The sequence below is a fragment of the Martes martes genome, assembly GCF_963455335.1.
Source record: "Martes martes genome assembly, chromosome: 7".
Classification (NCBI taxonomy): Eukaryota; Metazoa; Chordata; class Mammalia; order Carnivora; family Mustelidae; genus Martes; species Martes martes.
In genome coordinates, this window is record NC_137894.1 from 58,814,408 (window position 1) to 58,840,951 (window position 26,544).

Sequence of the window (26,544 nt, forward strand, 5' to 3'; positions counted from 1 at the left end):
CATCTGCCAGGTACACTTGGGTGGAAGAAGAGAGGCAATGCCTCAGAGCAGCTGTGTAACCTTAGATAAGTCACCTTGAGGATTTGGGCCTCAATTCCCATATGTGAAACAGAAGGACTCAATCTGGATGATTTCTAACTTCCTATGTAAACATTTTATGTCCTCCTAAAGGCTGAAGCCTTCATTCCAAATCCTTGCCATAACTGCTATAATCTCAAAATTTGATGATATGGCTCCTGAGGATTGGAACTTGGTGCATATTCCCCATCAACTAGGAATGAGTAGAAAATTCCAGGTAGGATATAAGAGGAGGTAATGTGGGCAGGGTAAGTTACCATCTGCCCTGACCAGAGGCTTTTGAAGTTCTTGATTTAGTCCATTTTATTACGCAGCAAGGATGAGGATGAGTGAAATCTTTGAGCCCACTCCAATCTGGCTGTCACCTCTATGTCTCCACCAAAAATGCCCTTTCAAAGGTCACCAATAACTTCCCATTGTGGAATGATTGACACAGCTTCTCTTCTGTCGACACCTCTCAGTGGTATTCCTTGAAGTTGACCATTCCCTCATCCTTGAAATCTATTCTTCTGGCTTCCAGGACAACCCCCAACATGCATGCCTAGTTTTTCTCCTGCCCCTTTGGCTGCTCCTAATTGGTCTCCCTCACTGGTTTCTCCCTGTCTCCCCAACCACTTGATGTTACAGTTCCCCTGCTGATCTCTTCTCTTTTCTCTCTAATATCCACTCCCCTGGTGATCTCACTAGTCTTGTGACTTGAATACCACTAATGATTCCCAACATTACATCTTCAGCCCTGACCTCTCCCTGCTACGAATGCCAAGTAAGCCTGAATGGCCAGAAATGCTCTAAAAGAAGGGATTTGTTTTCCTAGTATAAAAGGGGTAGAAGCCATCTTGAGGCTTATTTCTTTTTTAAGGCTTTCTTTTCAGAGAAAGGTGGATACGTGTTGTTCATTAAATACGCAACATGTTTCTCAAAAGCCCTAGAAACTTATGAAGAACAAGACAAAGCTCTAGAGAAAGCTGGTCTGGGGACACCTGGGTGGCTCAGTCGGTTGGGCATCTGCTTTTGGCTCAGGTCATGATCCCAGGGTCCTGGGATGGGGTCCCATGTCTGGCTTCCTGCTCAGTGGGGAGCCTGCTTCTCCTTCTCTTCCCTGCTTGTGCTCTCTCTCTCTCAAATGAATAAATAAAATCTTTAAAAAATAGAGAGAGAGAGAGAGAGAGAAAGCCAGTTTTGTCTCTGGTACATTCATTCATTCACTCATTTGGTGCTTAGGAAAAACATGCCCATGAACCTGAGGGAACCATCCTTTTGGGAAGAGGCCAGGAGACCTTGTCCTTGGGGTACCTCTGACTCAGTATTACAAGGAGGAAAGAGTAGGATGCCTACCAACCATTATTTCATGTTTGCCAAATGCATGAATGAATGAAACAAAGAGGGCATAGTCCTGTGCTGGCAAATGAACCAAAAAGCCCATTAAAAGGCAGATATTCAGTAATTATACTTTGAGCACCAACCAAATGTAAGAATCATGGTAGATTTGCATGAGATGCAAAGCTAAGGTCACATCCTTCCCTAGGCTGTGTCACAGAGGCCCTAAAATCCTTTCGTGGGAGCCTAAGTTTCTAGGAACAATGGGCGAGGCTATCACACCCTGAGAAGACAGAGCCAGTCCTCATTCTGTGCTGCCTTCCCATTCTTGGAGCTCCTTCCCCAGCAGTGGCCCTCCAACCTCACAAGCCTCTTTGCCCCTACTTGTCTGAATGTATATGATTCTTTTTTATTTTTCATTTGCAGCCTTTGAAAAATAAGGACACAAGTGAGCCCAGAGCAAAGAGTCTGGGGACTCTTTTTTTGGAAGGCCTCTTTGAGAGAACATTTCTAGTTCTTCCCTGCTTTCACAAGACAGGAGAGAGATAGGCAATGAGACATGACAGAGGGGCCATATTCTCAACAAGGTCAACCTTAGATTTGATGACACTCTAATAAAAATAAAATAAAGCAATTCCCTTTCAGTGGGTTTCTGAAAGATGGAGTTCTACCAGGATTTCAGTCAATGGGCCTCCCAATGTCCTCTTGCCTGCCAAGCCACATCAGACATGAAGGTGAAGTACACCTTGGGTGGTGAGACATGTGTTCCCTCCGGTCAGTGCATGAGCAGTGTCCGCCCACCCAGAACACCTTATTGTCAGCAGGAACTCAGAGGGGTCTGCTCCCTCTTCTCCAGGCAGGCAGCTCAGATCCCCACTTCTGACCTGGTGGCAAGCAAGATCTTCCTCACCTCCTGGTGCCTGTGCAAAGATCCCATCAGAACAAAAGATTGTAATGGCCCTTTCAGAATGGTACTGCTAAAGCTGGCCTTTTTTTTTTTTTTTTTATAATCCCTATATTTTATTGCCCTTTTAAAATCACAAAACTGAGCAGGAAAAAGTCAAGACTTTTTTTTGTTTATCTGCTCTGTTTAATGACTGGGCTGCTGTCTTCCCAGTTACCCCCACTCCTATTTGGAAGTGGACACTAGACATTTTTCCCACTTGTGACCAAAGCTGTACCAACCTGTTTTCAATTACCCTGCTGAATGTCGCATGGTTACCTCCCTTTCTGCATGGAAGGAAACAATAAGTAATGCTTTCCAATTCTAGGGTGGCTCTTGGTCCCTCTAAAAGCAGCTGACATACATTCCAGGATAGGGTGGGTCCCCCCAAAGGGTGACTGAGGATAGAGTGTGGGACCAGAGACAAGGAAGCAAATGAAATAGGCACATACAGGGTTAGGATCCCTCCTTCCAGGTGGGGTTCAGTGGTGTCTAATACACCATGATGAGGGCATTCCACCACCAGGTCCTCAGTGGCTGAAGAACAAGATAAGCCGGAGGGGCAAAGACTTGGAGCGATACCAAATGATAGGGCTGAACAGGTGGTTATTCAAACCTTTAGCATGTATAAACCCATCTGGATGCTTGTTAAAATGCAGATCCCTGGGCTCAACCCCTATACTGCCTGCCTGGAGAAGGGAATTAATAGCTGACCACAGTCTAGAGTACAAAAGGGTCTGAAGCCAAGAAGAAGCTCATACAGCAGGAAGAACTTCCGGACTGAGTGATTTAAGATCCTCATTATCTTTCCTGTTGGGCTCCTACTTCTGGCAGGCCCGACCCTGTATGAAAATAGATCTCGGTGCCCTGCTTGGTCTCATTACATCAGTGCTCACCTACTTGCTCCTTTTGGGACCGACGTTTGGCATCTTGCCCCATTCTGACTAACAGTCCATCCTCCCTGTTAAAGGCTTGCCGTGCTCTCGAATCTGACATTAGATACCACTCCAGTGCTGACTTTTGCTGCCCTCTCTCCCCACTCTCAATACAGGGATGATCTGCAGATGCCCTCCAGCTGCCCCGCCTTTTGCCAGCCTGGATAGGTAAACATGGTCCCTGGTCCAGGTCAGCCCCAGATCCTCGCATTCTTGGACCTTTGCATAGGCTCCATGTGCACGAGCTCCATGGGATTTTTCCAGCTCCAGGGGAGAATTCACGTACTCATGAAGGAAAGAGCAAGTGGGGTGTGTACAGGAGGAGAAAGGAGAGCTAGCAGATAAGGAGTAGTGGCCAGAAAGAGGAGTCCACATTTTAAGGTCAGTGATAACATCCTCCCTTTCAGTCAGACTATTTCCTAAGCCCAGCTACTCTGTTGGGAAGGGAGAGACTGACTGTTTCTGGAGTCAAACAAAGCCATAGCCTTCTCCATCTTGATGGAACCACACAGGAAGCCAGAATCCACAGCACAACCAAAATACAAAAGAAAGTTTGACAAGTTGATCATTAGTGGAAGAGCTTCATTTCCCCGGACTGGACCAGAGATGGGCTATGGGAGTCTTACTCTTGCCGAGCTTCACCTATAGCTCCAAAACCTTTGGAATTTAGAACCAGTAGGAACTCTGAAGGCTAATCTCCACTAGACTCCAAATCATCCCCATCTGGCTTTGTGATCAAAGAACAAATCATGTCCCATGCAAAAACTCATCTACTAAACACTCGACTGCAGTATCACTGATAAAAAACAAATCTGGATTTCTTCTCAGCCTTTTGGCTAAGATCAAGTATAGAAAACAAATCTGGTGCTCTAGAGAATTATGAAATTTATTTTCTTTCATTCTCAATCTCTCTCCCTCCCTCTCTCTCTCTCTCTCTCTTTCACACACACACACACACACACACACACACACACACACACACACACACTTTAAACTGCCTAAGAGCAAGAAGTATTCCTTACTCAATATACTGTATGTTCCACAATGCCTAGAAAATACTTTACACACAGTAGGCCTTCCGAAAGTGTGCTAATGAGCAGGATTCACTATACTAACAAGAAGTAATATTGATAATCTGACCTATGGTAGAATCCATGAAGGATGCCAAGTATAAATATGTCCACGGTCCCTCTCATGAGAATGTCCGTCTGCCCTCACAGGCTCAAATTAATCAAGCAAGGGAACCAAAAGAGATTTTCAAGCCTTGTATCTCCTTAGTCATACTTTTTCTAAGTTTACATGGTAGTGGCCATCTATGGCCAATCAGCAGTCATTGGTCATAGTCTAACCCTTGGAGATTTGGGGATTTGTAGCTTACACCTATAGCTTGACCAGAGAGCATGGTGGTAATTAGGCAAGTAAGAATAGGCAAGAATCCGCCATTTTACTCATTCTGTCAAAATGCAGAAAAGTCATTCTTTGTTTCACCAAGAACCCCTTGTTGGTAAAGATTTGCCAAGAGTGTTGGTTTGGAGTCCCTGTTGTTTTCTTCCCTTTTCAGGAGTCAACCATAGCAGGTTCCCCCCTCATTGGATATCAGCAAAGTCTTTGAGAGAAGACTCATAGGTCTATGACTCTGCCTCCTTTATGTAAGGATGAGCGGTCCCTGGAGACATTTTTCACTAGGGCTTGCCCATGATGTGGGCCAATCCCACTGCATTCCAGATTCCTAAGGCTTAGCTGAAAACCTCATGGGAATAGAAAGCCTTCTGAGTGAGAGAGAACCAACATCCTCACCCTAAAGTGTTATTGTCTTTTCTGGTAAATTATTCTCTGATAGCTTATCTTTTGTGAATAGAAAAATAGATTACTTCTCCCAGAAAAACACTGATACATTTATTCAAAGTGTGTTGGGGGAAAAAAAAAGTTGTAAAGTAAAGACATATCTTCTGATTCCCTAATTTTTGATGTCCCATAAACAATTTGAGGAAACCAAATATCACATTTTCCCAGGGAGAAAAGCGCTTGCCATTTTGGCAAATCAGGTGTGATATGATCTCAGAGAGAGCAGAAAGTTGCCTCGTCGTGGGTTAAAGGCCACAGGGCCAAACATAAGTGAAACAAAGCTTCTGCATTGTTGAGCTCAATGGCCACCCAAAAATCCCAAAGAATGAACTTTTAACTTTCTCAACGGAAAGACAACCACAAGAAGTTTGGCAGCTCATGGAGAAAGTTCCTTCATGACTGTGAAACCTTTTACAGCATTTCATCTTTATACAGAATTAACCCAGGACCTGAAAGATGTGTGTCTTTTCCTGTTTTGTTTTAATGGCAGACTCAGAACACAGGGTACAGTTTTGCTTCTGTCTTTAGAGCTGTCCTTGCCTTGCCCTCCAAGGCTGGCAGCCAGCTAAGCATTTTTGGCCAGACAGAAACATTCTCCAATCCCAAGAATGCCCAGGAACCAACAGGCCTAGGTGGTTCCTTAAGCTTATTTCCTGTGTTCATATTCTGGAGTGGAATCCCAGTTTGGCCTTGCTACAGAGACTGGAAGGTAGGAAAGGTGAGAAATTCTCTAAAATGTTTCCAAGTTTTCTATTTACTGGATAGACAACAAACCAATAACTTTGGAGGAGCTGGACTGCTGGCAGCTATTTTCCAAGAATTTCCAAAGAACTATGCAGGGCCTAAGGGAAGGAGGGTAGCAGGGATAGAGCAAGAAAGGAGACAAAGTGAAAAAAAAAAAAAAAAGATTTAATGGTTCCCTTGTTGCAATTTAAGGTCGGAGTGGACAGCATAGCTAAAACGTATCTTGCTACTGCACTAGGGCAATGAGCCGAGGGGTGCCAATGAGAGCTGCGAAGGATGGCCAGTTCACTCAAGAAGCCCACTCTAGGCAAAGGAAGTTGGTACTGAGAAACTGCTCCAGCAGCTTGCCAAGTTATATGTCGTTTGTTTTCACCAGGACTCTTTGTATGTTTGTGTGTGTGTGTGTGTGTGTGTGTGTGTGTGTGTGTGTGTGTGAGAGAGAGAGAAAGAGAGAGAGAGAGATAATAACTGAGAGAGAGAGAGAAATGGAAGTAGGCTATTCTATTGGAGGAGAAGTTAAAGGGTTGAGGAAGTCCTCTGAGGAGGAAGAGTCACTATAATACACTAGGAAAATGAGAAGCCAAACTTTTGAAAAGGTGGGGGGCGGGGAGATCAAAATCAGAGACAGGATGAAGATGAATGAAAGAAACTGGCATAGAAGTGAAATTCTTTCTTAGAGATACACAACTGACGTGAGCCTCATTCCTACTATAGCTTATGTTCCTCCCTTACTTGAAGACAGCGCAGGAGTCTCTGCCTGGCAAGATAACATGGTCTCTGTCAGGATCCAGCCCATCTCTCCTCCTGGTCACCAGAGAGTCAAGTGGCAACCTAACCTGACCAAGAAAGAGCTAAATCTACAGTGAGAGGAAAAAGACCCTACCCCAAAGGGGCTGCAGGAGTAGGTCAGCTCTAACTGGGACTGGATCCTGAGACAGCAGCATCGAGGAGAGTAGAACATGAATATAAGGGAGAGATCATTTCTATGAAAACACTGTCTTTGACACAGGATTTATCAATCCTGGTGAGCGCCCGAGCTGATGGGGTTAACATTCTCCTGGAACAGCTCTTGAAAACTAGGTAAAAGCAATGGTTCACCATAACTACTACAGAAAAGCCAGACTACTCATGATATGTTATGGAAGAAGAGATCTAAGGTGCAAAGAGGCAGGCACAAGGCGGAGCCGACAATGAAGCTGGAACACCTAGGAGCAGATTATGTTCTGCAGGTGGCCAGGAGGACACTGCATTCACCAGAATGATGAGAAATGTACCAGGGGGGGAGCAGCAGCAGCGAGAAGCGTAGCAGTGACTGTCCTCTGTCGGCTGAGCTGACCAGAGCAGGTGCGGCTACAGAACTGGGCCCCCAGTACCTGGCCCTCATTTTGTGAAATACATACAGACTTAAAGCAATGGAGATGACAAGTAATAATAGACATCATAGAGGCTAAATAGTAGCACTTAACAGACCAGAAATGAGATGAGTACGGTGATTGTCTTGAGCAGCTAAATTGGTGGGGCAGCCGGGATGCCAGACACAGAAGGAGCTATGGAATGATTAATAGAACATGGAATCCCTAAGGGCAAGAAAGATGGGCTGTCGATGCAAACATTTCTCAATCTGTATTATTGAAAGAAACCAGGACTGGATGATCAGGAAGCTAAAGGCAACCACCTAATAAAAAACTGTGATCTCTCGCCCAGTTTCCAGAGCTAAACCAGTTTTCAGATCTTCTACCTTTTGACTGCGGGAAAGGCCAGGTACCCAAACAGAAGTCTCCTGCAATGCCACAGTCAGTGTATGAGGTGTCAATTACCTCTGTCTTCTCTAAAGGGTGTTATGGCCATTTACTCCAACCCTTTGAAGACTGATGGATATATAGTCATTCAACAGTGGTTCCTATGGCTGTGGGGCAGGGTGGGGGCTCTGATGTCCCGCTGATGGAGGAGGAAAAAAGAAGCCAAACTTTGTTCACAGATGGGTCAGCCTGATGATAAGTGCAAGCCAGAAATGGACTCTAGGGTTCTCAGTCCCACTCAAGATTGACCCTGAGATAGTGAGAGGACATCCTCCCAATGGACTTTGGGAGATGTACCTGGCCCTCGCTTTGTGAAATACATACAGACTTAAAGCAGTACTCAATAACCTGGCTGGTTTGTTGGTGACCTGAAAGAAGAAAGATTAAGAGATAAGGGACAAGGCAGTCTGGGGAAAAAGAATATGGAACCAGCCATGAAGTGCAGATATTTCTGTAACCCTTGTTAATCCCACCAAAAAGCACTCACCAGGGATGAGGCACTTTACAGTCAAGTAGACAGAATGACTTGGCCTGTTGATGTCAGACAGCCTCTCTCACTGGCCACCCCAGTGCTGGTACAACAGGCATATCAACAGAATAGTCTTGGTGGCAGGGATGGAGGTTACACATAAGACCAACTTGCAATAAAAGCTGACCTATCTACTGTTGCTGCTGAATGTCCAGCTATAGGAACAGAGGTCATTGCCACATCCCAGTATAAAGAACCATCTTTCAAAGAGACTAATTACACTGAAGGCTTTTCTACATGAGGGTGAGCAATCTAGCTTGAATGAAAGCAGCACATACTGAGGGTATGAATTTGCCTTTCCTGCCCATAGACCCTCATTCAGCATCACTAGCTGAGGGCTTGCCTCATGTTCAGTTCACTAACAATGGAGTCCTCACACTATCCCATCATACCAAGGAGCTCTCTTAAAACAGAGGAGGAACAGTAATGAGCACATGATGATGGGATCTGCTGGTCTTGTCACATACTGTACCACCCAGAAGCTTTTGATTTTACAGAGTGAAGAAACAGCCTTTGGGGGTGTTCCTGAAGCACATTACTGTTTATGCTTAAGGATGGAGTATCATCCTTCAGGATGCAGTGAACCCCCTTAATCAATGGGTAGTATATGGTACTGAGTCCTCTCTATATAGAGCACATGGCTCAGGCAGGACAAGAGCATGGTAGTTCCACTTACCACTCCATCCAATGATCTACCCAGGGAATATAGGCCCTCCATAAATTCCTGGCTCTGAGGATACAGAGATTCTGGCTCCAAGAACATAAATACTTCCACCAGGGACATTGCAGGAATCCCACTAAACTTTAAGCTCAGGCTGCTACCCAGACACTTTGGACTTCTTGTGCCGAGAGATCAACAGACAAGGAGAGACATCATCCTTGCAGGGACAACTGACCATGATTATCAGAAGAAGATTGGGCTGTTGTTAAACAATGAGGATAGAGAAGACTATGTTTGGCAAAGAGAAGGAGCTCTGGGGCATCTCATGTTAATTCCCTAACCAATTATACTGGCAAATGGATAAGAGCAGGAGCCATGGCTTGAGAAGAGCATGATAACCAGGAGCTCATCTCCTTCAAGGTTAAAGATCTGGGTCACCCACCAGGTATCCCCCTGGACCATCAGAACTCTTAGCCAAGGGGGAGGTGAATCTACAGTGGGTTGTAGAGGAAGGATTTGATGGAGTGTCAGGTGTCCTTGAGAGCAGGTGCATTGATGAATACTATAATTTCTCCCATTAAACTTCCTTCTGTACATTTCTCTAGGAAACAAGGTTGACCAGTATTCTAGAGGCTCTGTTCCCAGATAGGATTATTTTTTAAAAGGTACATGTGGATCCAAGAGATGCAAGGAGTGATTTCAGTGGATGCTGTGATATGTTACCTGATTCCCCACTTCAGTTCTGAGGACTCATTCCCCCAGTTGCCAGGATCATTAGCTGCTGGAAGCTAGCAGTAGAGTCCTTCTCCAAGAATTGCCCTTGGCTCGAGGGAGACGCCTCACCTAAGGTCATGTCTGTTCCCTCCCTTCAGGAGGCACCTGAAGCCAGTGAGTGGCCAGGGTCCAAAAGCTCAGCCCCTGTGCCTCATTTTGGGATAACTGTAAAGGGATCTCCAAACTCCAGATCTCCCCAAGATCAGCTAAGGTCATTGTTGTAATACATCACAGCTCAACTTCTTCCTCTGCCCAGCCCTTCCCCTCACTCTCTCACAGATGTTGAGGGCACTCCCTAGTAAATTTCCTACCACAAATCTCTAGCTCGGAGTCTATTTCCTTGGATCATGATCAGAAACACAACAGAAGAAAAAAATCCTAAAAAACATTCACACACATTGACCCCAAGGTCTCACATCCAAGACAGTCCAAGGAAATAGTGAGAGATGAAATCAGAGTTTTGAGTTGGCTCATGTGGCAATATAATTTAAAAACCTATGGAGCATCTAAATGTTCCAAAAGAGGGGATAACTAAAATAATGACCTAGAATTCTTCACAGCCATGACAGTTCATATTTTTTAAACATATGTAGTCATGTGGGAAAGTATTCACAATATAACAAGTGAAAACAGCAGGATACAGAACTATAAAACTATAAATGGTCCACAAACATGTCACTTGAAGAACTATTAAGTGTAAGAGAAATTCAGTGACCCAGAGGTGAATGTATGAGGAAAATCCAAGAAAACAGTCACATTTCATTTGAATAAAAATTCTCTCTCAAAGCCAGTGTGATTTTTAGATAAAATAAAATACAGTGAGATCTCCAACATGGGGTATTTCAAGGATGGCATAAATGACCTCTCGGCAAACTTGATCTAGAGTGGAATTCGGTATTAATTTACAATGGTAAGGTACATTTTGGCCGTCTGGAATTCCATACTACAGTGGCTAAGTGTCTAGGAGATGTGTGATTTTAGTCTGCTTTCCTCTGCTTTCTCTTCATTTGCATTGCTTTAGTTGGTTTTCCTTGGTTAACAATCTCACTCTTGAAGATGTCTGATTTCTTTGGCTTACTTTGACAATTCAGGGAAAAGGAATTTGCTTGATCATTCCCACCTCAAAAATCCTAAAACCCTCAAGCCTTCATCACAAGCATTAGAGGAAAAGAATTCAAATAAAAGAAACTCATTCAGATGACACCACCAAGAATTTTGAGGTAATAGTAAGGAGTAACCCAGCTCTAATACTAAGGGGAGAGGGAATGCTTTTTAAAAGTAAGGTTTTATATCTGGATAAACTAATGGTGATGCAAAGTTATGCTTCATATTCAAACCATCCCCTGTGCATATGCTCTCACTCTCAGCAGAGCCCAACCACACCAAAGCCGTTCAAAGAATCTGATCCCATTTCCCCACCAAGACCCTGATGTTTTCTAGGTCAGAATAAAAATCAAGCATTCTCATTTTCCCAGGTCCTTCCCCCACCCTCAAGATAGTTCAAACACCAAGGAAGCAAGATGGCGGAGTAGTAGCAGGCTGAGATGACATCGGATAGCAGGAATTCAGCTAGCTAGTTATTAATCCATTCTGAACACCTACAAACGCAACAGGAGATCGAAGAGAAGAAGAGCAGCAATTCTAGAAACAGAAAACCACCACTTTCTGAAAGGTAGGACCTGCAGGGAAGTGAATCCGAATTGACGGGCAGATAGACCGTGGGGGAGAGGGGCCAGCTCCCAGCAAGCGGTGTAGCAACAGAGCACAAAATCAGAACTTTTAGAAGTCTGCTCCACTGAGGCACATCACTCCAGAGGCTAAGCGGGGGTGGAGCCCTCGCAGGGACAGTGTGGTCTCAGGACCTGCGGGGTCACAGAAAGACCAGGGGTGTCTGAGTGTAGCAGAGCTCCCAGGTATCAGAGCAGGGAAGCTGGTTGCAGAGATGGAGCCGAGGAGTGAGCTCTCATCTCAGGGTTACCTTAAACCATGATCCATGGCACTGTCAGACCACTGCTCTTTAAGCAGGGACCCCACAAGTGGCAGATTCAGGGAGACTCACCTTCCTCCTCTAGAGGCAGGAATCTGCTGGGTTTGGAGACTCCAAATGGGGCCATGCATCATAGACAGAAATGCTTGGTCACAGGCCAGTGAGCTCAGAGCCCAGCCAGAGACCAGGGAGACCGAAGTGATTGAGCACTTTTCTCTGAAGGTGCACTGAGGAGTGGGGCCCTGAGCTCTCGGATCCTCTGGGCTGGAGATTGGGAGGCCGCCATTTTCATTCCCGTCCTCCAGAGCTCTACGGAAAGCGTTTGGGGAACAAAAGCTCTCAAGCGAACCCAAGCAGATTACTTAGCCAGGCCCCTGGCAAGGGCAGTGCAATTCCACCTTGGGCAATCACTACAACAGGCCCCTCCCCCAGAAGATCAGCAAGAAATCCAGCCAAGACCAAGCTCACTGATCAAGGAGAACAGCGGAATTCCAGAGGAGGTGAAAGCAAAGCATGGAACTCATGAATTTCTCCCCATGATTCTTTAGTCTTGCAAAGTTAATTAAATTTTTTTAATTTTATTTTTTTCTTATTCTAATTTTTTAACTCTTACTCTTTCTTCTTTTAACATTTTTTAACTAGTTTATCTTAACAATACCTTTCTAAAAAAAAATCTTTTTAAACCTTCATTATTGTAGTCATATTTTATCCTTCATTGTATCTAACTTTATTTTTTGTATACATATAGGGTTTTTTTCTGAAAGATTTTGGGATACAATCTCTTCTAATAGATCAAAATATACCCTAAATCTAGCACAGGGCTTTGTTCTAGTCTCCAGCCTGAGCAAATTCTCTACACTTTCTTTTTCTTTTTCCAACCAACTTATTTTATCAATTCCTTTTTTAGAATTTTTTTTAAATTTTCATCTTTACAGTCATATTCTATCCCTTCCTCATGTTTATCCTTATTTTTGTTTATATATGTTTTTCTTTCTTTAAAATTTTGGGAGGTAGTTTCTTCTAAGAGACCAGAATACACCCAAAGTCAAGTGGGTGGCACTGTTCTATCACCAGTCTAATATGTAAATTTTTTATCTATTTTATTTCCCCTCCTTTTTTCTCCCCCCATTTAGGATCTCTTCTGATTTGGTTAGCATATATTTTTCTGGGGTCTTTGCCACTCTTTTAGTATTTTACTCTCTCATTCATATATTCTTATCTGGATAAAATGACAAGGCAGAAAAACTCACCACAAAAACAGGAACAAGAGGCAGTACCAACTGCTAGGGACCTAATCAATATGGACATTGATAATATGACAATCTGGAGTTCAGAATGACAATTCTCAAGGTACTAGCTGGGCTCAAAAAAGGCATGGAAGATACTAGAGAATCCCTTTCTGGAGAAATAAAATCCCTTTCTGGAGAAATAAAAGAACTAAAATCTAACCAAGTTGAAATCAAAAAAAAGCTCTTAATAAAGTGCAATCAAAAATAGAGGCTCTTACTGCTAGGATAAATGAGGCAGAAGAGAGAATTAGTGATATAGAAGACCAAATGATAGATAATAAAGAAGCTGAGCAAAAGAGAGACAAACAACTACTGGACCATGAGGGGAGAATTCAAGAGATAAGTGATACCATGAGACAAAACAATATTAGAATAATTGGGATCCCAGAAGAAGAAGAAAGAAAGGAGCAGAAGGTATATTGGAGCAAATTATAATAGAGAATTTCCCTAATATGGCAAAGGGAACAAGCATCAAAATCCAGGAGACATCCAGATGGCCTACATCATGCTCTCTGCTCAGCCCAGAGTCTGTTTCTCTCTCTCCCTCTGCCTGTAGCTCTGCCTACTTGTGCTCTCTCTGTTTCAAATAAATAAAATCTTAAAATATATATATATATGTAAATATATATATATATGTAAATATATATATATGTAAATATATATATATTCATTCATTCACCAAGGGGAATGGGTTGGAGAACTAAAAGGGACAAAGGGATCTTAAAGAGACTGTATGATGACACAAGGAAACTAACAGTAATCAGTAAGAGTGGTACAGAGGATTTAATCCCTTTCCACCCTGTAGATCAGGGGAAATCTTGCTGTAGGACCATTTGAAGAAAAGTCCCTGTAGAACCAGAACACTTGTGTTTATTCAACAACTATTTTGAAAGCTCTTGCTCTATGTCAGGCACTCCGCTAGGTGCTAAAGACATGCAGACCTAGACTCTGCCTTCTTGGAAATTATATTGTAGCAGCTCAGAGATTTATTAGATTGTCCTCCAAATCCAGCCAACTGCACCCCACTGTGAGACACACCCGTGCTGCGGGCTCCTCCATCCCTTAGAGGCTCCCAGGAGTGCTGACAAAGGGAAACACCAGCCAGAACCATCCCGAGAAAAGGATTACCTGGAACAACTCAAGGAAATCTTCAGAGCGGCACCTGTTTCCCTCTCCTCCACTGCTGCCAAGCAGGAAGACAAGACCAAACTGGAGAGAGAGATGCCCAAACCCCAGAGGAGTGCCGAAGCCTCAGTGGGAGCGTCAGCCCTGGGTGCTGGGGCAGCCCTGGGCAAAACCGCACAAGAGGCGAAGTTTGTAACCGTCCCAACTTCACCTCATTATCGATCTCCCAGACACTACCTCCACTGTCAGCTGCCTTAAATATGCCCCCAATCTTCCAAGAAGCCCAGACATGCCATAAGATGGGTGTCTGATGAAGAAGACAAACGAGGCTTAACCTCACCAGGGATGTCTCTACAGCCCCTGGCCAGTCCTCCACCCAGCCAGGCAGGAGTGGTATAATGGAAAAAGCCGGGCTCCTGGCCAGAGGGACCCGGTTTTCCACCCCAGCTTCACCACTTCCTATCTGGTGACTGCGGGTAAGTTACTTAACCTCTTCCAAGCCCCAACGTTCATGACCATAAAATGTAGATAATAATGCCCGTCCAAGTACATTCAGGGAAAGATTAAAACATAAATGTGCTCTTCGTTCCTTATCCTGTCCTTCCTCATCTTTTAAGGTTAATCTATAGATCTCACCAAACACAAAATAAAATAAAATGAAATATTTAAGATAGGGGCACCTGGGTGCACCGTTCGTTAAGCATTTGCCTTTGGTTCAGGTCATAATCCCAGGGTCCTGGGATCAAGCCCTGCCTCGAGCTCCCTGCAGGGAGTTTGCTTCTCCCTCTCCCACTCCCCCTGCTTGTGTTCCCCTCTAGCTGTCTCTCTCTCTCTCTACCAAATAAATTTTTAAAAATTAAAATTAATAAATAAAAAAATAAAATAGGCATTGACAGAAACCCCATCCTGAATAGGGAGTCCCACCTGTGGTTTGCTGTTGTTGGTTGTCTTGGTTGGAAAGGGCCAGAGCCCTGGTGCTAAGATCCAGGAGATCACCTTAGCCGGATCCAGGCCTCAGGGCAAAATGTGTGGAAGAAGCTATCAGTATTATAATCCCCCTGAGAAAGAGCATGAAAAGAATGTGTACTCTTGGTTGCTCTAAAAAGTTCTAGGTTCTAAAGAGTCTGTACTAGACATAATGAAGAAAAGAATGATAGGACTTGGCTTTATTTACAGAGGTGAGGTCATTGGGATTCACTGCCTGTTACCTGGCAAGACCTCAGGGCTGGTCTCCCCCCCCCCCCAAACTACGCAGTACTCTCCATCAGGCTGCCTGTGCTCAGCCCCATCATCCAGCTCTTCCCCCTAACAGAGCCGAGCTTCTGTTTTCCTCCCCGTGTGCCCTTCATCCTGCTCTTCTCTCCACCTAGAAAGCCCTCCTTCCCTGTTTGCCCCTCTCCCTCCCCACATGCACACACTCCAGCTCAGATGGACCTGGCCCCAGGCGGGGCAAGTTAATAGAAGCCAGAGCCCAGGGTGTCTGTGGACCCCGGCCCAGGGGTCTGCAGGAGCTGATCAGGCTGGTACAGACCCGGGACTTCCTTTGGAATGGGGTTCTCAACCAGGGTGCCCTTAGAACCAATTTGGGAGTTATAAAAAATACAGAGACAGCCGGAGTCCACCGAAACCTACTAAATCACAGTACCTTGTGGGGAGGGGCTGCCTGGGCATCTGTATTTTTAAAAGGTTCCACCTTTGCAGCTCTGGCTAAAAACCACTGCTCCCAGATAAGGACTTTTCTATATAAAAGAAATCGGATGCCATGGTATCACTTCAAAGACTCTACAAGTAGAGCTGATGGAAAATAACCCAAAAAAAGCAGGTGTTGGACAACCAGACCCTTTACAAATCAAACGGGCCAGGTAATAAAAAGTTTGGGATGTTCAAAGACTTGAGTAAGAAATCAGGCAAAGGTTTCATTATTTCTCAGGATTTATTGGCTAGCAGAGGGGTGGGATGGAGTGGAAACTGTGTCTGGACATGGGTCCTGAAATTAGCCAGCACCTGTAAGTCTGTAATTAGCAAAGCAAAAACAGTCAGAAGTAAAAATATAATTTGTAACTTTGTTTAGGGTGGTAAAAATCTCAGGCAATAAGCAAAAACATTTGCTTAGGGACAAATAATGCAACAACATGACAACTTATTTTTTTGTTTTGGAAAGGGTAAACATATGATAGGGGGAAAGAAACATAGCAGAATTTGTCTTCTTGGACTTGAGTTGCAGCATTTTGTACAGCAACTCATGAAATTTTAATTGCCAAAATGGTTCAAATGCGCAGGGGAGCAAGTCACGTGGGTTGAATACTAACAAAAAGATTATGAAGGAAAGGTGAGACTCTCTGGCAAGTCTCCAGAAAGAAGAGGGGGGTCGTGGGGTATCCTGGGATCCATGATTGCTCACTTTAGGGTTAATTCTGTATCCTAGTCAGCAATGTAGGAAAGAGAACAAAAGACCCCTGAGAGCAATCTGAAGAAGACTTATAAATGAAGATGTTGGCAAACCCCTAGGAGAAGAGCAAACTGAGATAGTGGGCTCACAGGTTTAACCTATGGACAAAATAGCAGAAAGCTGAGATTACTTACAAAAAGGCAAAGTCACTCATTGGGGGGACATTAATCAGAACCCCTTATACTGCCGAAACAGAAGTACCCAGGGCACAAAAGTGTCCAAAGCAACAGAGGTTAAGAGTGACCAGGACCCAGGTGAGGGAGGGTCGGACTGCACAGAAGCCGGAAAGCCGGCCCCAGCCCACCCCTACTGACCCATTCTTCAGATCAGCTTCAGCCACAGCCACAGCATGGACAAAGGCAAAGCATGCTAACTCTATTGATTACCAGCCATACATGGCTTCTTTCCAGAAAAATAAAAAGTCACAATAAATATCCAATCACCAGATAATCCAGGTCAAGATCTTTTTCCCGGCCATTGTCATACTTTAAATAGCATGTGCAAGGCCACACCCTAGAAAGTTTTCATTCTTCTACAGCAGCTTGATCTAAGAAAGAAAAAAGGGAGACTGAGTTGGCTGGTGGAGGGGAGAAAGGGATCTCAACAGCCAGCAGGTGCTGAAAGCCTGCTGTGGGCGTAAGCCTTTCATTAGACACGTGATTCCCATTGCTAGGAGGCGGCTGTCACCCGAAGGAGCTGGCGAGCTTAAGCACGTGTGCGAATACACGTAGGGCGAGGGCAATCAGCTGTGTTTGAATTTGTCCTCAGAGCTGCAGGTCTCTGCTCTTTCCCTCTGCTGCTCAGTCACCCGCTGTTGTCTTTAAGAGGGCTCCTCCCCCATTTTTTTTTAAGACTTTATTTAATTTGACAGACAGAGATCACAGGTAGGCAGAGAGGCAGGCAGAGAGAGAGGAAGGGAAGCAGGCTCGCGGCTGAGCAGAGAGCCCGATGTGGGGCTCGGCCCCTCCCCCATTTTATTCCTGGCCTCACTTCCGCCTGTCTGCTGTGCTTCTAGAGCCTTCAGAGCATGGGTGGGCGGGGCTAGCAGGCTGACCCTTTCCCTGATGTTCAGCCAATGAGCAACCCTCTCCTTTATGTCCTATTGGTGGTTCCCGCCAATCTCGTGGCCCCTCTGGCTCCTTACCAAGCCAGGGAGGGCAAAGATCCCATTCTTGTGGGAGTCCCTCTACTCCTCGGAAAGGTTTTATGCAGAATTCAGCAGTTTCTGACTTCTAGTGCCTGGGCTGGTGGCCCAGTGGGTCAAGAATCAGGCAGAAGGAAATGAAAAGGAGCGATATGGCAGTCAGGCAATTAAAAGGACATAAAGGGAAATGTAGGATCCCCTGAGATGGGCAGAAGGCAAGGTATTTAAGAGTGCAGACATTGAAGCTAGACGGTCTGGGAATGAATCCTGGCTCTGGCATTTCTATGTGAGTTTGAGTAATTCTCTGCCTCAGTTTCCTCATTAGTAAAATGAGTTGTAGGGAGCATTCCGAGGGAAGCACTTAGAAATGCTCCATAGATGCTAGAAAACGAAAGTGGAGCAGAGGCGAGGATTCCAAAGTCTCAAAATATATTCTCAGCATCCCTAGATGAAGACTGTTCATAGACTTACTTCCCTCCTTTACCTCTCCAGGGACTACTCCGTGTTCCTCCTCTTTCGTGCAGAGCAATACACTTCTCAAGTTGTTCTTGCAACTGTTTATCCCAAGTGAAATGCGAAATAACAAAGTGTGCACTGAGGCTGGGTGGCTGTCAGCAACAGGCCTCCTTGGGCAGAGAGAAGAAAGGAGTTGTGGCCGGGGATGAAGGAGAAATTATCATGAAGCTGGCTGGATCCCCAAAAGTCCAGTCAACATATCCAGCCCTGACAGACACTTCTTCCTGACGTTAGGTAAGTCTTTTCTATTTTGGACCACCTGGGCAAATTGAGAAGTGGTTGAGATATTGAAAATTTCCGTCTGAACACAGGGTGCCGAACCCAAGCCAAAAAAAGCAGATGAACAAGCCTGACCCGCCTGCCGTGGCGGTCCCTCTTCTTAGTGCATCTCACCATCCTTGAAAACCCTCTGCTGTGACAGCTGTTGCTGTTTCTGCCACCAAGGAGAGAGGACTGGACAGGGCCCCACTTTCTGAAAGGGTTTCCTGGCCCACAGCCTCTGACAGGAGCAATAGAAAAGGCAGGGAACAGGGAAATGATACTATGCACCGTTCTACTGCAGCTGCTGGCCCCAAAGGCAGCTTTGGATGCCATCTTCGGATATCTTGAGATTTTCCAGTATCTAGCACATAGTAGGTTCTCAAAACATATCTGCAGAATGAAGAAAACTCAAAGAATGCATGCAAGGGGTGACCGGGTCCCTGTAGCTTACTCCCAGAGGAAATAGGGAAAAAACATTTTGCTAAACCTAGCCCGCAGTAATAAGAGGCATCCCAGCCTGGGAGGAAGAGAAGCAGACTTGGCTCCCAGCCCCTAGACAAGTGTGCGAAAGGATTTCCCCCAAGGCTCTGGTTAAAAATGCAAATCCCAGAATTCCACTCCCCAGGAATGGAGATTCAGGGTGGGGAGGGGCAGGAATTTTCTTTTTTTAACAAGCTCCACAGGTGATGTCAATCCAGGTGGTCTGTGGTGCACCATGGAAGGAACAGCTGCTCTTAATTCCCACTTTACTGGTAGCCTTCCCTCTAGCTTCGAAGGTGATCAGAGCGCTGGCCACCATTTCCCCCTGGAGAACTCCTTGGCTTCTCAGAAATGAACGGATGCCATAGTCTCCCAGACCTAAATGCAGATTGAAATCTTTGGGACGGGATGACAGGTAAACCCGCTCATCGGCGAACAAGTCCCAGGTCGACCAGAAGAGGAGCTTCTGGGAGGGATGAGCAGTGAGAGAAGGAGAGTGACAGTAACTGAACCACAGCCCCTGCCCCACGGACATTCCTGTCACAGGAAGTAAGAGCCTCCTGCCTAAACACAGACGTCCCTGGGAGAGAAGAATTCCTGGAAAACAAGAGGTTTTCATTGCTTCGTTTTAGAAAGACGACAGGGGCAGTCCCTCCATTCTTACAATATATGGCTAAATTGAAAGCTCAGTATCCTGCCGAACACCAGAGAAGTTTAATTTTATGTTGTTACTGGCTTAATTCTTAATGGCAGACTTTTTAAGAGGAACAGAGAAATAAGGAGCATTCCTATGAGTCCTCCAACAGAGAGAATGGGATTTTAGGGCTGACGGATGTCCCACTGGAAAGCCAGCTGGTCTTGGGAGGGTGTGTCCTTGGCAGCTCAAGTCTCAGACACACAAAACTCACAGCTCAGGAAACAGCCCCTCCCTCAGGGGACCAGGAGGTCAATGTCTCCCCAGGTGTGTGTGAGGGAGAGAAACTAAACAGGACAGAGGAGGAACTGGTGAGCTAAACTCCCAGCCTTAATCCACTGAAGTGAAATGCAATCTGCTCACTGATCCAGGCAAAGGGACCAGAAAGACAATGCTCGGCCCTCACCTGGAAACTGCTGGAATGCAGTCTGTCAGCACAGGGCTCTCCCCTCTGCAGCAACCTGATGCCCTCTCTACCTTCTTCCAGACCAAGACTCTTTTCTATTCCATTCTGCTAGCATTTGTTGAGTGCCTAACGGATACTCTGGGAAGTGCAGGGAACCGATCCCTTCAGCCCAGCCTCTGTATACCTGAGCGGAGGCCAGCGCGTCCTACCTGAGATAAAAAGACACACTTAGAGTCCCCTGTGGGACTTTTAAGGAGCAGTAAATGATCAGAAGTTCAAATGAGATCTGAAAGCACTAGCTACTGACAAAGGAATTGCATCCCAAGGTTTTTTGGGGTTTTTTAATTATTTGTTTAGAGGTCCAACACATTTGTCCAAAGTTAGCAATTCTTGTCAGATATGCAGTCCTCACCTAATGGATTCAAAGTGCAGGTAAAATTACACATGTGCAAAGAAAACAGGCAAGACATTTCTGCTATATTTCTGATTATAATTAACTTTATAATTAGAAATTTGTTATAACTTTATAAAATAATTGTTAAAAATATTTAAAGTTTATCTTTCATGATGACAGACCCGGCAAATACTATTTCAGTAGAATTTGATAAAAAAGGAGATTTTTATGGTCAAGTAGGAGGAATCCTGGACTTGGATTCTTATCTCTCATTCTTTAAAAAAAAAAAAAAAATGGCACACACTCTTGATTAAAATAGTGCACATTGTAAAAATTTTGAAAAACACATTAAAAATCAAAAGTAAAAAATATAGATTATGCACAGCCAACAGGATGTAACTGCTGTAAACATTCCACTGTGGTTTTGTCCGGGTTTTTTATTCTAAACATATATGCATGTGTTATTTTAATTGGAAGATAGAAACATTTTTATCATCTGCTTTTTTATTTTTTACTCTAAAGCTGTCCATTTTATCGCAGTGTTATCAGCACTATATTTATTAGCTTTCTTCTTAATCCTTGACAAATTGATAAACCCAAAATTGCCTCATCTAAATATTTATTTATCTGATCCCTGTTGAGATTGGCCTTTGGTTTCCTTTGATTTATTGACTTGTATTTTTTCATATATAAATTATCTTTTGTGTTTTCTGCCTAGTTGTTTGTTGTTGTTGTTGTTTTTTAAGATTTATTTATTTATTTGAGAAAGAGAGCATGCATGAGAGCTGGGGAAGAGGCAAAGAGAGAGGAAGAGAAGGTCAAGCAAACTCCCCACTGAGCACAGAGCCTGATGCAGGCCTTGATCCCACGACCTTGAGACCATAACCTGAGTCAAAATCAAGAGTCAAGTGCTTAACAGACTGAGCCACCCAGGTGCCCCTGCCTACTTTTCTGCTGGAGTATTCAGTTTTCTTGGAGTTGAAAGGATTATGAAGATACATGAATATCTCCTTGGTCATATATATGTAACAAATATTTTCACTGTCATTTAATTTTGATTTGGTTCGTGGTGTCATTTCACACTCAACATCTTTAAGTTGTATGTCATCAAATCTACCATATTTTCCTTTTCAGTTTCTCCCTGTTTTCAAGTGTAGAAACTATTTCCCCACAGGATCCAACATCAAGGTTGATTTTCTTCATATTAGTATGATTCAGTTTCTGCATTTTGAAAAAAATAATGCATTTATATGATTACCGGGCAAAATTTATAGATTTATGTATATACATAGTGGTCTTGCCTCTACCCCTCCCTTCCTCACCCAAACAACCCCCTTTCCCTGTAGGTATTCATTTTTATTAGTGTCCTGTTCACATTTTCAGTACTTCTTTGTGCAAACTTTAAAAAAAATTATCTATTTGATCCTTCTGGAACTAATATAGGATATTGCATATTGAAAAGGATTGGGTTTTTTCCTACTAAAGTTTCTAATTGGTTATGACTAAGAGCAAAACATTGATTTCTGAATACATTGAATTTGAATACATTTATCTTGTTAATTTTTAATAATTTTTCAGTTTGTCATCTTGGGTTTTTAGATAGATGATCATGTCACCTTTTTTATTTATACTGATGATGTCATCCTCGTATTCTAGTTCTTATTTTGTTGTGTCAAAATAAATCACCACTTTTCTTTGTAACAAATTTATAGTGATAACTTATAATACTGCCTATGGTTTGTAATCATAAGAATCTTTTCCAGCTCTCAAAAAGAATGGCCATTACCACCTCTAGAGTTGCTGTTATCATTTCTTTTAGTTAGGATGGGCTACATTACATTGCATTTTCGTGTTAGTGAACAACCATGAAATCTTAAAAGCTTAGAACCATGAGGGTTTTTTCTCACTTAGGGAATTTATCACCATGTATGATGGGACGCTCAGTTCCATGCTAGCCAGACTCCAGGAGACCCATTCTGTTGGAGGTTACACAATCAAACATTTGTCAGCTGTTGATGCTCAGGCTGGGGGAAGGAAAGGTGGAAAATTATGCACTCATTCCCACAGCCTTCTGTCTGGGACACACGTCATTTCCAATCACATTTTATCAGCCAAATTAAGTCGTATGACCATGGCTGCCTTTAAAAGAACCTAGAAATTCTATCCTACTATTTGCCTAAAAGAAAACTACTTTTAAGTATGAGTATACAGCACTAACAAACTACAATGTCAGTTTAAACACACACATCTATATGCACACCCACAAATGTATGAATGGATTCTTCAACATTGATGATAGTTTTTAAGGTATCTTGGGGTTTTGGCAGTGACAGAAGTGATCCATGTTAATTGTACTAACTAATGAGATGATTTTTTTTAAGAGAGCGTAAGTAAAAGGGGCAGGGGGAGAAGAAGAAAGAATCTTAAGCAGGCTCCATGTTCAATGCAGAACCCAACATGGGGCTCAGTTTCACAACCCCAAGATCATGACCTGAGTTGAAATCAAAAGTCAGACACTCAACCAACTGAGCCACCCAGGTGCCCCCTAACTAGATGATTTTTAATAGACTCTCTAATCCAGTAATGCTAACCTTCCAATTCCAAATGAATTTTTTAAACTTATGAATTGTTAGAGGTTTGACTTACTTCTTCCCTTCCTTTTAGTCTAAATTAATTAATGTTCACTATGATTTGCTGGTGGCTGACTTCCAGATTTAGGTTCATAATCATATACAGCATATCTAGTAATTTAATTATAAATGCAAGTAATCCCTAAGAGGCCACAGTTTACTTTCAAATCTTACTGATTTCATACCCTAAGAAAATCCTTAAATTATAACACTGATCAATAAAGTCATGGCCACATATTCATAAATGTCAAGCAATTACTAAATAATTTGGCCTGGTAAATCATTGTGTCTAAAGTCAAAGGTATCATCAAATCTTTCCTCATCTGAGGTTAATTGCATTCCTTATACAAAGCAACTGGTTGCCATGAAGAAAGTGGAGTCATTCAAACCTCACCATCCCAAACCAAACAGGATCTTCCATTTCTATGGCCTCCATCACACCCATGTGGTTGGCTTGCCTAAGACACGATATTACATAGAAATTCTCTTCTGAATCCCCAAAACATGTCAATGAACCAAGAGCCTGAAAATACACAATTATGCTATTAAATCATTGATTAGTGACACAGAAAAACTGAGTGTTTTTATAGCATGCACTCCTTAAGAGATTTGTCTATTGATATTAAAATCCCCAGTGGGAGTTCTCGCTGGTATGGGCTGTGAGGATTCTGGCTGGAGTGCTATGATAATGCATTTACTTACAAGAGGAAGGTTGGGACAGAAATATGTGTTCCCCCACCCCCCCCAAAAAAACTTTGTAATCATGATATATATAATAACACATATAGTACAGTCACATATGCATACCTGATATATGTAATAACACATATAGTACACTCACACATGCATATATACATTTTTTAAACATGACCCTGGAAGACCATGTTCTTTCACTTGCTCTTCTTCCTATTGTCCTATTACAGGAGACCCTCAGTCAGGATTTTGAAGTTGGTTTGTTTGGGGTGTGGTTAATGTCCTGCTCTGTTAAAGTAAGGCACACACTGCTAAGGGAAAATCTAGCACCAAACCACCCTCAAATGGCCCTGCCCCCTCCTCTGGTTTATATTAGCCTTAGCTATTAGGTAAGTTAGTATTGTTTAAAAATGGCTATTATTTGCCTGGTCTCCCTTGGAGCGCATTTCTCACTCGCAACCCAACTCCCCAGTGCCAGCCCAGAATTTGACTAATCCTGAACAAGTGGCCCATTTTGCACTTGATCTTAGCCAAAAAGCTGAGAAGCGATTCAAGTGGCCGATTTTGGATGACAATTCTGAGTGTATGCTCCTAATGTCATAGCGTGTCTTTTATTGTTTTTCCCCCCCTTCATTGTGTTCCTTCATTGATGTTTTTGACCTGGGTCCAGAAATGGTCTGGTTCATACCATTTAATTTTACACCTTTTGTTTCATTTCATTTAAAGTTTAGGAAATAATGGGTATTTAAAAGAATAAGCATTTAAAGTCAAACAAGGAAAGGGTGGAAATGACCAGAGCATGGGATGACCATTTAAGAGTCATGACCAAAAGGGCCCAGAAAAGCCTTTCCACTGTGCTCTGCAGGGATGTCTTCCTGGGTTCCAATACAGCAAACATTTTGCTACTCCCAAGCAAGTTCTTGGTCTCTCAAAATAAACCACCAAATCTGAGGATATATAATTATATGATATATACTTAGTAAAGAATGATATATAATTATTTGTCTCACCTTAGATGTAAAACGGTGTCCTTCCTTAATGTGCCTGCGTGTGTGAATAGCAAAAGACAGAACTCTTTCTGTTGTGTGAAGAAAAAAAGGAGCAAATCTAATCACAGGCATAAATACCTTTCTAGAACCACACTTAAGATAGTGGGTTCCCCGGGACAGCAGATCCTTGGGATATTAACAAGCGTTGCAAAGGGGAAAAAAGATCTGTGGTCCAGTGGGATTAAATAAATTAAACAATGTTCTTCATGTAGACTTCTCTGTATCTTTAACATGATGTTAATGGGCATTCTGAATCTCCAATGCAGTCTTAAATATGCATTTAGCTGTTTCCTGAATTTATTTAATTACAGAAACCAACTTTTGAGAAATGCTTGGTGGCACATATTTTAGGAATCCCTACTCTAAAAGAAAGAAAAACGTAAATAAGTGTTTAGTTGAAAAGACAACCTCACTTGAAATTAGCAGATGATGGGGCGCCTGGGTGGCTCAGTTGGTTACGAAGCTGCCTTCAGCTCAGGTCATGATCCCAGAATCCTGGGATCGAGCCCCACATCAGACTCGTTGCTCAGTGGGGAACCTGCTTCTCCCTCTCCCTCTGCTGCTCCCCATTTGTACTTGTCCACTCTCTCTCTGTCTCTCTGTCTCTCTCTCTCTCTGTCAAATAAATAAAACCTTTAAAACATAAAAATAAAATAAATAAAATTACCAGATGAAAGGAAGGCCACCTCATACCTGATATGGAGCCCATTTCCCTATTTGATCACTAATATAAAGACGTGCCCTTGTAAGGGATTCCCAGCGCCTATAAACACCTGTAGTAAATTGATTCTTATACATTGTCTTACCACCAACTATAATGAAACCAAGTCTTAGACCAAATTCTATTTCACATACAGGCCCTTATTAACAGCTCTTACATCGTGTTTGCTAATCCCAGAGAAGTCCCAGTTTTCTGTCTTTTTATTTTTTTTTAAGATTTATTTATTTGCAGGGGGTGAGTGGGGTTGGGGAGGAGCAGAGGAAGAAGAGAACCTCCAGCAGACTCCCCACTAAGCACAGAGCCAGACTCAGGGCTCAATCTCACCACCTTGAGTTAAAATCAAGAATCGGAGACTCAACCAACTGAGCCACCCAGGCACCTCCTCTGTCTTTTTAGATGTTCTCACTATCACCTTGACCTGACAACATTCCAGAGGAAGGATGCTAAAAGCCTCAGAGTCCATATCAGACAACTAGAAATCCTTTAACTAAGTGGCTGGATACAGGACAATTTAGGAATCGAGTCTCAGGCACTATCCCTAAGGGAAAGGTGACAGGCTTTGTGGGATTCTTACATTGTCTTTATTGAAGGTCATGGAATGGCTCTAATATTTTAGCTAATCTATATAACTATAATAGTTTTCTAGGACTGCGATAAAAGAAAAAATAGACTGGCAGACTTAATTAGGAGAAATATATTTTCTCCCAGTTCTAGAGGCTAGGAGTCCCAAATCAAGGTGTCTGCAGGTTTGCGTTCTCCTGAGGCCTTTCTCCTTGGCATGGAAATAGCCGTCTGCTTGTTGTGTTCTCACACAATCTACCCTCTGTCCATGGACATCCCTGGCATCCCACGGTGTATCCGAATTTCCTCTTCTTAGAAGGACACCAGTCACATTGGATGAGGGCCCACTCTAATGGCCTCAGTTTGACTTAATCATTTCTTGAAGTGTCCTATCTCTAAACATAGCTGCATTCCAAGGCACTAAAGGTTAGAGATTCAACCTGTAAATTTGGGGGAAGAATAGTTCAGTCCATAATAATATCCTAAATACTGATTTCATCCAAATGATGCCTCATCTCTA